The sequence below is a fragment of the Calonectris borealis genome, chromosome 2, assembly GCF_964195595.1.
Source record: "Calonectris borealis chromosome 2, bCalBor7.hap1.2, whole genome shotgun sequence".
Taxonomy (NCBI): domain Eukaryota; kingdom Metazoa; phylum Chordata; class Aves; order Procellariiformes; family Procellariidae; genus Calonectris; species Calonectris borealis.
In genome coordinates, this window is record NC_134313.1 from 69,596,475 (window position 1) to 69,609,198 (window position 12,724).

A 12,724-nucleotide genomic window follows, 5' to 3' on the forward strand; every position below is an offset into this window, starting at 1 on the left:
GTCTCTCAAAAAACTGAATACCTCCACAACCTTCCTCACCTGTCCTTGCTAAAGACCATGGGTCCATCCATTGCAGCATACTCGTTGTGGTTCCATCTTCCCACCACATCTGTACAAGTAGCCCTGCAACTGCACACATGCTTTTGATTCCTCCTGGTTTTGTCCCGTGTTACACGCATGCATTCGTGTAAAGGCATTTCAGAGCTTACTGATTTCTCAGAAAGTATGAGAGGTCCCCCCATGATACTGTCCTATCGGCACTTCCCTGTTTGTGTGCGTGTGCTTGAAGTGGGTCTCCTTCACCCCGCTTTGTCATTCTTAAGCTCTGTCTTGTCTACCACACTCTTTGCACTTTCTTGCCAACGCAGCCCACCATTTCCCCAATGGACTGTGGGTCATCATCTCCCCTCACCCCCTCATTCCTAGCTTCAAGGTCTCCTCAGCAGGCTTTGCTGCCAGTCTGTTGGCAGAGATGTTTTTGCCTGAACCCACCTAAGAGCTATTTTCTAGAATCCACCTAAGTACTAATTTCAGACATTTGCATTACTAAGTAGAAATCACACAAAGCTAGGCTGAAAGAAACCTCTGAGACAGGATGAAGTATACCCAGCTCACTCTTGATTACACATTCATCTGATGTGTCCTCAGAAATCTCCAGTGAAGGAGACTGCACAGTTAGCATGTTCCAGCACAATCTGTCCCTGCACTTACTTTTTCTTAGCATCTAACTTAACTCTCTCGGGTAAATTCAGCTAACTACCTTTGTCCTATCCTGAGTGGATAGGAGGAAATTCTGATTTCTTGTCATTATAATAATCTTAATATTTCACCGTTCCTTTTACGACAAGCTTTCTCATATTTGTTTAGTTTAGAACAAAGAAGGCACAACAAATCAACAAATTCTCAAACTCTCTCACAAGCCATTTTCTAAACCTCTCATACCTCTTCTGTCTTTCCTCTGGACTCTTAGCAATTTGTTTACCTTTTCCTGAAATCCAAACTTCCGATATAATGCTCTAGTTAAAATGTCATGTGTAAAATAAAATACCTCCTATCTCCCATGCTTTATATACCAACATTGTAATTCATCTGCTCCTTTTTTTTGCAACAGTATTAAACTGTAGTTTCATATTTAGATTGTGATCCACCCCTTCCCCTTTGTACAGTATTATTGCACTTATTACAAATCTTCTGTTTGGGCATTTTATTCTTGCTTAGTAACAGCAGCACTTCTTTCATGGTTACTGAATGTAATTTTATTGATTTCAGACCACTTCTTCAAACTACCATGACTTCTGAAATTTAATCCTGTCCTCCAAAATATTCCTTTCTTATCAGTGGAAAAAAAAATCACAACTTTTTGATGAGTATTTTCTGCTCATTTATGAAACTGGAACAAAACACAGGAAAAGTCTGTAAAACGTGTTATATAAAACATCTTTCCAATTTGACAGTGAACTGTCATAACTATTTTTTAGTACATTTCTGCAACAAGTGGGTGCACCCACCAGATGGCAATTTAATCCAGAACATTTCCCTAAGTTGCTTATAAGAATGTAACTGGTAGCATGTCAAAAGCCTTATTAAAGTCCAAATATACCACATCCACTGCTTCCTTTGTATCCACCAGGCCAGTTATACTGTCAAAAAGGAAAACAGATTGATTTGACTTGATTTTTCCTTGATGAATTGGTGTTGGCTGTTCATATCACTTTGTTATTTTATTATCTATGTGCTTATAAACTGATTATTTATCAATTTGCTTCCATAACTTTTTGGCTATTGAAGGCAGGGTGACTGTTCTACAATTTATATTTTTTCATTGGCAATATTTTACAAAATTATGATCATTTCTATTGTAGTCAAAGCATTCTTGAATGCCCAAGTTCAAAGCCAACAATTTGTAATGTAATTGTAAATATTACACATTGTTTCAACTAAATTACAAATTCTAACAAGAACATGTGTATCTCTCTCCCTGCTTTTGCATTTGGGTTTTGCCTTTTGTTTTTCTACTACTGCAATTGTGCCTGCTCCAAGCCTGTTTCTTTACTCTGTAAGAAAAAGTAATGAGGACTCTACAGAGATATTTCTGAATTCCTTCTCTAATTAGGCCACAAATCCCTTTTCTTACCTTCCTTCAAAGTCCTCCTCAGGAAGATCTTCCTTCATGATCCTTACGCAGAGTTAGCAAACCAGAAGTAGTTTGTTATGGCCTAGAAGTCTGCAAACTTCTAACAACGGTTAGCAAAACAAACCCACTGATTGCATGTTTTATCCTTCCTTTGCCAATTGTCTTTGCACATCACGAGTGTTCAGGAATTCAAACTGTCTCGCTGTTTGGATGGTGCAGCCTGACAGGGTTAAACAAGAAATCCAGTGGGATCTATCTACAACAATCTCAACTATAGATCTGCTTTTACCTCCAAACTTTTTCTTCATTTTCAGCCTGACTAAATAAACACGGAGCAAGGAATCTGTAACTTCTGAGGGACAGCAGTTTTAATTATCTCATAGTACAACACAGTGCAGCAAAGGAGTGTGAGAAACAATAAACTAGAAAGTGCTTCGGTCTCGAGACAATATTGCTTACAAGTGTTATTCTTACAAAAACCTGCAGTAACAAAACACTTTAAGGTTGCTGTAAAAAATCTGGATACTTTGAATGACAGGTTAGACCATTATGTTGTGAACTGTCTGGCCTTAACCATTATTCGGAACGGTGTCCCCTTACGGTGTGACGCCCGGGACTGCTCTGGGTGGAGTAAGGAAGGCAAGGAGTTTCCTGCGGCACACAGACCTACAGCTTCGTCTTGTTTAAAGCTGCTGGACTAGTGGAACGTATTATCCAATACTTGGATGAACTTAGCATTCAGGTGTTACAAAGTTGACCAAGTCAGAGGTAACATCGTCCCAATTTATATCAGCAGAAACTCCTTTTTGCAACACAGGGCCTTCTTTTGTTGGCCAGGCTGCTCCTGCGCTCTAATGCAGAGACCAGTCCACTCCCCCGTGCTGCTTCCTCCCCACTTCAGGATTTGCCAAAGTAAGGTCACTGCAATACACTTTTCAGAAGAGCTTGCCTGTGATGCCTGAGATGTTGGAACCTGGTTACACGGAAGGATGAGTAGGAGTTCAGCCCATTACACCACGGCCCTCAGCACCACAGTACTGGCCTCCAGTGAGCGCCTGAGTGGAAGTGAAAGGACAATTTAAGCCTATAAAGCCCTAAATAGTCTGACAAGGATCTAAATAATAATGGCAAAATCCACTACAGATATCATTATTCCGTACTGCAGCCTCTGAGGGTACAAGAGAAGCAGAGTCTCTGCAGAAGGTGTGACAGGCAGCTAGCATTTTGCCCTGAGAGATCTTCACCTTCACTCTCCTCACCCATGCCATTTGTTAACTTGTAGCATGCTGTAACAACCAATATTCTTCTTCTTGTGTATCAGAGGAAAAGGCAAGATCAAAGTTAGAGAAGGTGGGGAATAATTGATGTAAGTATACGACAGAGCACAGAATTATGTATTACAACTTATACAATCAGAGCACAGACATATGTGGGCACCTATAACTACTGCAGCAAATCCAGGTGTTCAAGCTTTCCCATCCCAACACCTATGAAAACTATCTATCCAAAATTACAGATAAAAAAGTGCCAAATTGAATCCCAAACTTATTCAAATGAGTTAAATCACATTAATGCCAGTTCACAAGCATTTCCTCAGATCTCAGACAGGTGATATAAAGACAAGACCATTGATCAAAGTAAAATTAAACCGCTTGTGGTTGAGATAGGGAAAAAAGTAACAATTGCTAAGTGAGAGAAGGCATTTCCCTGTTAACAGATGCACAAAAACCTTGGGTCTGTATTTGAAACGCGGTGGACTTCACAAGTTGGGGGAAGGCTTGCACGACATTAACTGTGTGCTGCTTGGCACTCAAGGGGACAGAAAAGCTGCAACAATTAAGTATTCAAAAGGCTTTTTTGGTAACTTGGATTTAAAGTTTCAGTTGCTGTTTTAATCATTGCTGTGAGCAGATAGGAATTCCTATGAAACAGACTGCCAGGAAACTGGCTTGTTTTCAACACCCTTTGTGTTCCTGTCAAAATTGAAGTGGGATAACTCCATTTGTCAGTCACTTTGCAATTTCTCAGCCCTTTCCTTTTGTTTTCTGCTTCTGTTATTTATAGAAGAAAAAAAAGGAGCACACAGAAAATATTTTTTACTCCTTCATCACTGTGCACTCCTTCCCACCAAAATCTGCAATTTTGAAGATCATGCAATTTCCACAGAGGACAATATAATCTAGTAATTCCCCTAATGTACTTCAAAATGTGTTTACCATGTGCTGATGCTATCACTTGTCTCTCCACAGGGAATTGCAGGAATTCCAATATGGAGCACTTGTGAAGTTGTTTTTGCATGGAAATGTAGCGTGAGCTGTTTCTGATCTCTCAGAGCTGTTTAGCACTGACCTCCATTCTCAAAAGACGAAATAAGTCTCAGTACCTCCTTCAATGCCCTAACTATACTGTTATATCATATAAACATACTTATGAATAGAAGACACACATTTTCTTCATGCTTATTTTAAGGCGAATGTCTGCAAAAATTGAGTCAGTTTCCCAAATTCATGTTTCTTTGCATACCATGTAATCCAAAACAACTATACTGTGTTTCACAGACCGTATTAGCATGAATAGACCACTTTTAGGAATCCAAATATACCTTGGAAAAATACACACTCAATCAGTGTTAGAAGAAATGCTCTCTTCTCCTCCAGCTCACCATTTTCCTATCTCTAAGATGCCAAGGAGAGGATATCAACAATACAGACTGTTGGAATTAGAAAAGCTTAAAATGAACATGTTGCCTTTAGAGATAACGAGTAGTGATACTTCTTCTTTCTGACTTTACACTGTATTTTTTGCTACTGATTTTCTTTTTTAATGTTTCCACCTCTTATGCTAACTTTGACAGCAGAAAGGGTCTTGTTCTGCTTGAAATACAGTCCCCTGCAGCGCTGTCAGATGCTACATGCCTTTGCTACTTCTCTCCGTGCTTTAAAAAGACATTGCTGAATACTCTTTTAGAAAGGAAGGTACTCTGAATGTCCCATGGCGAGGAAGAAGATGGGGGCTGGAGGGAGTGGAAGAAGAGTAGGAGCCCTGGGCAGTGAAATCGGTGAAGGAGAAAGCTGAAAAATATGCTTTGAATGTTTGCCGAATGTTTGTAGACGAAAACATTACCATGTTTCAGTACTGTCCCTGGACAGGGTCTCCTGTTCTAGTCCTTCCAGATGAACAAGCTGGGGCTGGAGCACGTAAGGCAGTGACAGCAATGTCAGTGTTTCTGAATGGAGGAGGAACAGCCTCTGATCTCCCCAGGATTACAGTGCTGGTCTTCAGACTGCACCCTGGTCATGAAGAATTTTCACTTAATTAAGGCAACTGAGATGCCTGAATTAGGAGCATAGGGTTCACATAGTGTCAGTGGAGGCTTTACAAAGTAACTGAGATAGCACAAATGCTCCTGCCTCGTAAGAACTCTTCAAATACGGAAGTTCGGATGACAGCTTCTATTCTTCTTTCACATTTGTTTGCAGATATGAGGTTCATTGTGAATCCATACACAATCCAGTCTTCTGACTTTGACATAAATACCTCGCTATTTGTGCTGTGCTTCTTTACTCATCTGATGATTAACAATGGATTTTCATGCAACCGGTAGTTTTCTTGAGGAGTATTTTGTTATAATGAAGATTGTATTCCTTTTTAAATCAGCAGTTCTGTTAGCATAAAACTGAAGAACTCAAGTTGTTAAAAGAGAATAATATTTTGGAGGATGAATATTAACATTGTACATAACAAAAAACTAGCAAGCAGATTTCTTGTCAGAGCTTGAATTAATTTTTTAAAATTTTGCACCAATTTGCTAATTTGAAACTAATCACAATATCAGTTCTGCTTACTGAACACTATATAATTAACACCTACACGCAATTTTTCTGCAGCTTGGCAATGCAATGCATCAATCTGAAACCCATGTTACATCAAGCCCTTTGGTATTTCCTTATTTTCTAAATAGAGGCCACATAAATAAATTGCAATACTGTTTGCAATTGTAATTGTTATGATGGCGTAGGTAGGTTATTTTTAACAACATTCAGAACTGCATGCAGCTAATTTAGTATGTCTCCCCTTTACAGGCATCTGATAAGATAGAAAGCTTATTGTTGTGTAGAGCTCTGAAATAAAACAATTCCTCCACTTCTGGAGGAAATATTTTTAACCTGATTTACCTCAGCAAAAATTAGCTGCTTTTTCTTTTAATAACTGTGCTCTTCTGAGGTGTGCCCTTTCTTGTGGAAACTGTACTATATAACATTACTATTGTCTGTATGTGCACACAGACACACAATTCATGCAAGAAAATATGCCTGTGTATATGTATATAGGCCAAAGCATATATGAAGAGTATTACGTAACTGTAGGTTAGAACATAAGTAAACTGATAATCACTAAACACAATGAAGCTCAATTAGACTGATAATATCAAAGAGGAGCAATTCTATAGCCTGATCTGTAAATGGTATGTTGTACTACATACTACTCAAAACCTGTCCCTCAGTGCTCTACTGAACCACTGGATGGCATCAACCTATAACATAATCAGTTGCTGCTGCTTTTATCTTTTTACAATTCTACTGATTATTCTACCATTTGCAACTGCTTTATACAGTCTGTGCACTCTTCATCTATAACCCCAGTCCTGTGAGGCCATTCCTTTGGGAAAAAAGTTAACACAGTTTATTATCCTAATAGAGATACTAACTGTGACCTTATCACCATTTCAGTAACTGATTTTAATTGTACTACAATATACAGCACCAGCTGCACAATACTGAAATCTTTTGTTTTCATTTATACAGTTCATAAAGTCTAATAAACTCTTTAAGGACTCATGATCCTTTTATGCCGAACAGACTTTTAAATAAAAGTATAGTCTTAGAGCATGAGAGCATGTACTGTCAAAGAAATGTCTTGTTTTATATCTGGCAATATCTGCTGGTAAACCAGGAGAAATATATATCTAGTCATATTCTATGACAAAGAAATACTGTGTTTTTTTAATTTCTGAAATCCAAACATGGAAATTTTACTGAATGCTCATTTCTAATGGCTGTGAAAAGCGACACGTCTCATGTTCAAAAAAATTCCCTCTTGTCAAAGGTATTGATTTCACAAAACCATACATCTGGCCATAAAGTTAATGCTGTAAATGGGAATCTTTGCAGGCTGAGTTATTTGCATGCACGTCACACTTTGCAGGAATGGGGCCTTTATGGACTCAATTCTGCCTTCAAGTATATCTGAACAACACCATTTCAAGCCAATGCAAATTAGAAAGAAGAACTGAGTGCTGTTTGTATAGTTTGGCATCACTGATAGTCGTCTTCTAAGGAGAGGAAAAGTGCTTGACTGGGATGGCCAGATTGTTATAGATAAATGTTGAAATTCATTGGCTCAGCTGTAATTCAATACTGTCACATCTGTACATGAATTTGTACATACTATTCCAGCTATGCTATGTACATCTGGCATGTGGTACTTGCATGGATGGCCATTGCAAAAAAAAAAAACCCACTAAATACGACTGACAGTATGTCTTATGTACTCCTTATAGGAATTACAAGCTTTTTCACTGCTGTTACAGGGTCTACTAGCCAAGATCTACTGGTAGGAGCCTCATCGTTCTAGTTCATGTTACAATTTGCAGTCTCATGCCCACCAGTGTTTATGCCTTCATGCTGTTTCTGCTTCACTTGAGGGCAGGAGTCAGCTTCATTTATCTCTGAAATATTCAACAATGAGCATCCAGTAACAGCCCCTATAATTCATTTTGGGCTGTCTTAATTAAAATGAGATTTATTAGAGAGAAAGAATCAAATTAAACTTTAAGCAGAGTAAAAACATGGTCAGATTAATGTCATGATAAATTTAACTCTCTAGGCCAGACTCTTTCTCTTTTTTAAGGTTACAATTTATTAGATAGATAAGAAGGAATTTAAAAACCTACATTTCGTAAAGTTAATTTGCTGATGTCCAACAGCAATGCACTTTCAAGACTGGATCCAATAAATGATGATCCCAAAAGTAAGGTCAGGGATGGCTATCTTTCAGGCATCTGCCTTCACAGGTTTAGTGGCTAGATTAAATATCTGGACATAGATAGATGTCCTCAAATGGGAACCAGAACAATTAGTATCTTGAGTGGAAAGCTGCCTAGAGTTAGGCAACAGGATAGGAGGATCATTAAATCTTGCCTCTTAGGCACATTGTCCAGATTCCTTTTTTTTTCTTCAGCACAAAATCCACTCATCAAACATACCTCTGAGCTTTTCTTTAAAAACAAAGCTAATGAAAGAAGTGGTCTTTCATTTCCACATAAAAATTGGTATCTTAGAACACTGCTCAGGGAGAGGGGAACCGCTTCCTGGTTCATTGAATAAAATGCAAAAAAAGTAACCTTGAGATGAGGGATCAATCATCTACAAAGACAGTTTGTGTCTCCAATCCAATAATGCAAAGTGACATAATTTTCCAGGAGACAGACAATTGTTCCTACAAAGAAGAGTCAATGCCTGGTGATTAGGACATTGATTGATGAACTGAAAGCTTAAATGCTGAGGAGGGAATTGAAACTGGTGTGCCAGTTCTTGGGCAAACAAGCTCACCATCATCTTGTGCTATATAAAATGTTACGTTTTACAAGAAAGGGGCAACTGTCGCAGAGGGGTTTTTTTTGAAGTCTAAGTTTGTCAGAGTGACTTAAACCTAATGATGTCTGGATTAAGCTGCTCAAGTTAATAACAAGAGTGATGCTTCCCTTCCAAGTACAAGGGTAAAACAAGGTGAGAGTTTGCTCCATTCTGCCAAGACTGAGGCAACTCATTGTGTGTGTTATCATTTGGGAGGATTTTAAAGCAACAAATGGAGTGTTACTGGTTTAGGTGACAGCTGCACAGTAGTCTTCAGCAGTTTTGGATTTAATTACGTAATTCCGTTCAAGTCCCAGTTAAGGTGCTTAATTTTTTTTTCTCAATTTCGGTTTTTAATTTGTCTGTTGACCTTCTAGCTTTTTTTCTTCATATTGCATATCAGCTCAGCATTGCAAAACTAAGAACAAAAGAAGGCAATCAGTAATATTATTCTGTAGGCCCAAACTGCTCTTCACAGAGTCTCAAGTCTTAAAACAAAATTTAGTCAACCCTAATACAACTCAGTCTGTGAAGTTGGGCTGATGTTTATGCACAAGAACCCAAGATATTTGGACTCAGAAAGCATCAATCAGAGCAGCTTTAGCACTGGATGATGCAGATATCAGAAAAAGAGAGAAACTGGTCTTTGTGGCCCCAGAGATTGCTGGCATGGAGGGATGGCGTCTCAGCTTCGGTTTCCTGCTACTTTATTCCATCACAGCACGGAGAGGCCATTGCCACTGCTCGCACCTGTTCAAATAAGACTAAGAAATGCCTGGAAGGATCTCTGGATATGTCGACACCAATAAACTTCTGCAAGTAAGTACTGCTGGAGCAGCGGTGCACCTTTTGGGTTGAAAGGGAGTTATCTTTCAGGAAAAAAACCCTTTTTAGTCTGCTTTGCTATGATAACAGGCTTCAGGTGATGCAGAAGAGGCCAATATTGCCAGCGTGCAACAAAATATCATCATGTCTGCTGGTAATGTGCGTCTCAGTCCAGAATCTCCACTGTATTCACTTCTGCAGAGCTGCTCTGGCTAATTGACTGTATATCATGGTCCATGTTGTTCTTTACAATAACAGTGTGGCTAAACCCCTGTCTCTAGCTATGTGATGAGAGTATCAGAACATACCATTTTGAGGTTTCTGGGAAAATCCCTTTTTGCCTCAAAAGTCAGGAAAATGCTTTTCTCTACACAGTAAGGGACGCCTCTCCTCCATTTCCCCACAGGAGCTATCCATAGGATGGAGGACATGCAACAGTTTTAGAAAGTGGCCTCAGAATTCAGGCATTCAATTTTTAGGCTGGATTTGAGACCATTAAGGAATTATGGCCTTGTATTTTCATCTCAGCTACACAATCTTACTCCTATATTATTTATATTGGGTAAGGGAACACAGATTAGAAACAGATTTATACAGAATAGACAGAGACTAGATTAAAATAGCCTGTCTGAATATTTTATCTAGTCTGACTCTCTGGAAGGCTCATCTAGATTGGTTTAGTTATATTGAATAAAAAATTACTTTTCTGAGAAAGCACTTTCTGCTTTCCCCCCTTTGACCCTTTCAATCTCTCATGCTGTCAGTTACTTCTGGATTAAATCCACTTTTCTCCTCAAATCCCAGTCCAGTGAGTCTGTGTCATTTGCTTGTAAAAATCTGACAGAATTCATCATCCTATCAGAGAAACTGGTTGTAACTCTGTCACCATTCCAGCAATACAGTGTCTGATCGGGTGCTCCGTCTGAAGTGTGTAGAAGAGTTTTTTGTTCCTGGTAGATTAGCCATGTCTCTCATTTCTGCTGACATACATCTAGCTCTAGTTGTACTTCCCAGTTCCAACAAAATTTAATATTTCAAGTGCACCTGCCATGCAACTGGTATGTTACTCAGTGAAAAGAGGTCAAGGTGCATGGATCTTGGAAGACATTTCAATTATTCTTGCCTGAAGACAAATCATGTGTTTGTTCACTGAATTTACTATAACCACAGTTTTCTGAGATATTTGTTTCTATGCATCCCTCATACATAGGGATACTCTCATATCTCTTATACTCTTTGGCTGGTGAAGACATCTAAGGACTTCAAATGTCTCATCTCAGAGATATTAGAAACTTGTTTTCCATCTACCGCTTTCAGTCACCCTGGAAGCACGGCAAGGTGATGGTGTAGGGAGAAAGAAAAATAGGTAATAGGGTCCACATAGACAAAACGTTTTGAATGACTGTCATTTCTTAACAGCAAATAGGTTTGGATTCTAGTAGTAAACGTTTTTAATAAGGATGCCAAAGGGCATCTCAGAGAGGGCCTGGAGTGTCACAAAATGGTATGTTTTCAACTCATTACTCATTCCCCTTCTTGTACTGTCTGGATTGGCCTTTCACATTACCTGGCAGCCTGGGAATTGTTGACTATTTAAAATAGTCTGGTGGGTAGTTGTTTACACCTGGTAACAGCTGTGCTGTTCAGGTTATTTCATGCTGAATGTATAAGGTTGAAAATTGCTCCCTTACACAGTGAATATGGCCAATGTAACAAGCACAGTGCAGTCTGTCAGGATGTGAAGTGTGACTTCTTTTTTAGGAGAACAAAATCATTGCAGAGAAACTGGATTGTCTGGGTTTCAATACGTTTTCAGGAAGAGTGGACGACTATGCCTTCTGTTTCCTTGTGTTGAGGCATCTGTTAAGACCATACATTTGAAGGGAGAGAAATATGACGCTGAGACTGTGTATGTTCACCACCCCTGTGTGAAGACAGTGCTAGAGAAGTGATACTAAAAACGTCCATGTGCCGCTTCGGACTGGCAGCCAGCTCTGAAGTAGCCTCAGGTGGAATCTTGCAAGTGAAGCCATGTGGGATAGTGATCACAATCACGTTGTGATGCAAGGATTTATGGTGACCACGTCGATGATATTGACCTGAAATCTTGCTGAAACTACTCAGGATCCAGGGCTGCTCCTATGGAACCAAGAACGGAGCTGAACTCAAGAGTTGTAAAAAAATCCTGAGATCCTAATGAGCATGAGCAAGGCCGATGTCACCACCCTGAGCTGAAGATCTATATGTGGAAACTGACTGAGCTGTATTGGTTATAGCCCCCCATTTTCTCTTGGATGTGCAGTAGGAAGCAATACAGCTAGCAAAAGAAAGTTCTTCTGAAGCTCTGAGGTAGAAGTAAGATATGTAATTTCTTCAAGAGGCATTGGCTTACAAAACCTATTTGCAAGATGATTTCAGGTGTTGGAGAAGAAGAAATGGCAACTGCAAAATGTGGGAAGCAACAGGTAGGGCTCTTATTAACTTGGATAAACATGCTCCTTTTTTCTTAGGAGGAGATGAGAAGATGTCTTGTGTGTTGCCCTGTTTGCACGATGCTCTTGTGTTAGGATCTCCATTACTGATTCGTGTATATCAAAGAAGGTTCCTTTTATCTGTTCCATTAATTAAAGTGTGGGCTTGAAGTTATCAAAAAATAGATGTTTAGCTGTCAGAAAGAACTTTCAACCTTTCAGTGACATCTGTCATTAATGCTTCAACAACTTGTGTCTATAAGTCATGATGTATTACACTGTAACTAGAGGGCCAGAAAGATACATGCACATAGATGGAAAAATGTGTGTACATCTTTTTTCATTACTTTCAGTACTTCAAAAAGATTTCTAAAAAATGTAGGGGAAGTAAGTGTGACTTAGAGCAACATCAGAATAAAGCATTAAGGAACAGGAACAGAGACATTAAAGGTAGGAAGACATTCCATAGTAAAGGTACAATGTCAATGTGATTGACAACGACAATGTCAATCCTGAGTCCAGAGAGATGTAAGCAACAGAACTGATAATAAATATCAGATTTTTTAATGCTAAGGAATTCCCAATCCATCGCCTTTCTTCACTTGTCTGATCTGTAACATATTTTCCAAGAAAAACACCTCTATTTAACCAAAGCAGAA

At 39.0% G+C, this 12,724-nt stretch overlaps 1 protein-coding gene across 1 annotated transcript in view; it reads right to left on the bottom strand.

The window, feature by feature from the left end:
• Nucleotides 1–12,724, bottom strand: part of GABBR2 (gamma-aminobutyric acid type B receptor subunit 2) — a 487,639-nt gene that overhangs the window by 76,290 nt on the left and 398,625 nt on the right. The gene's annotated exons all lie outside the window — the stretch shown is intronic.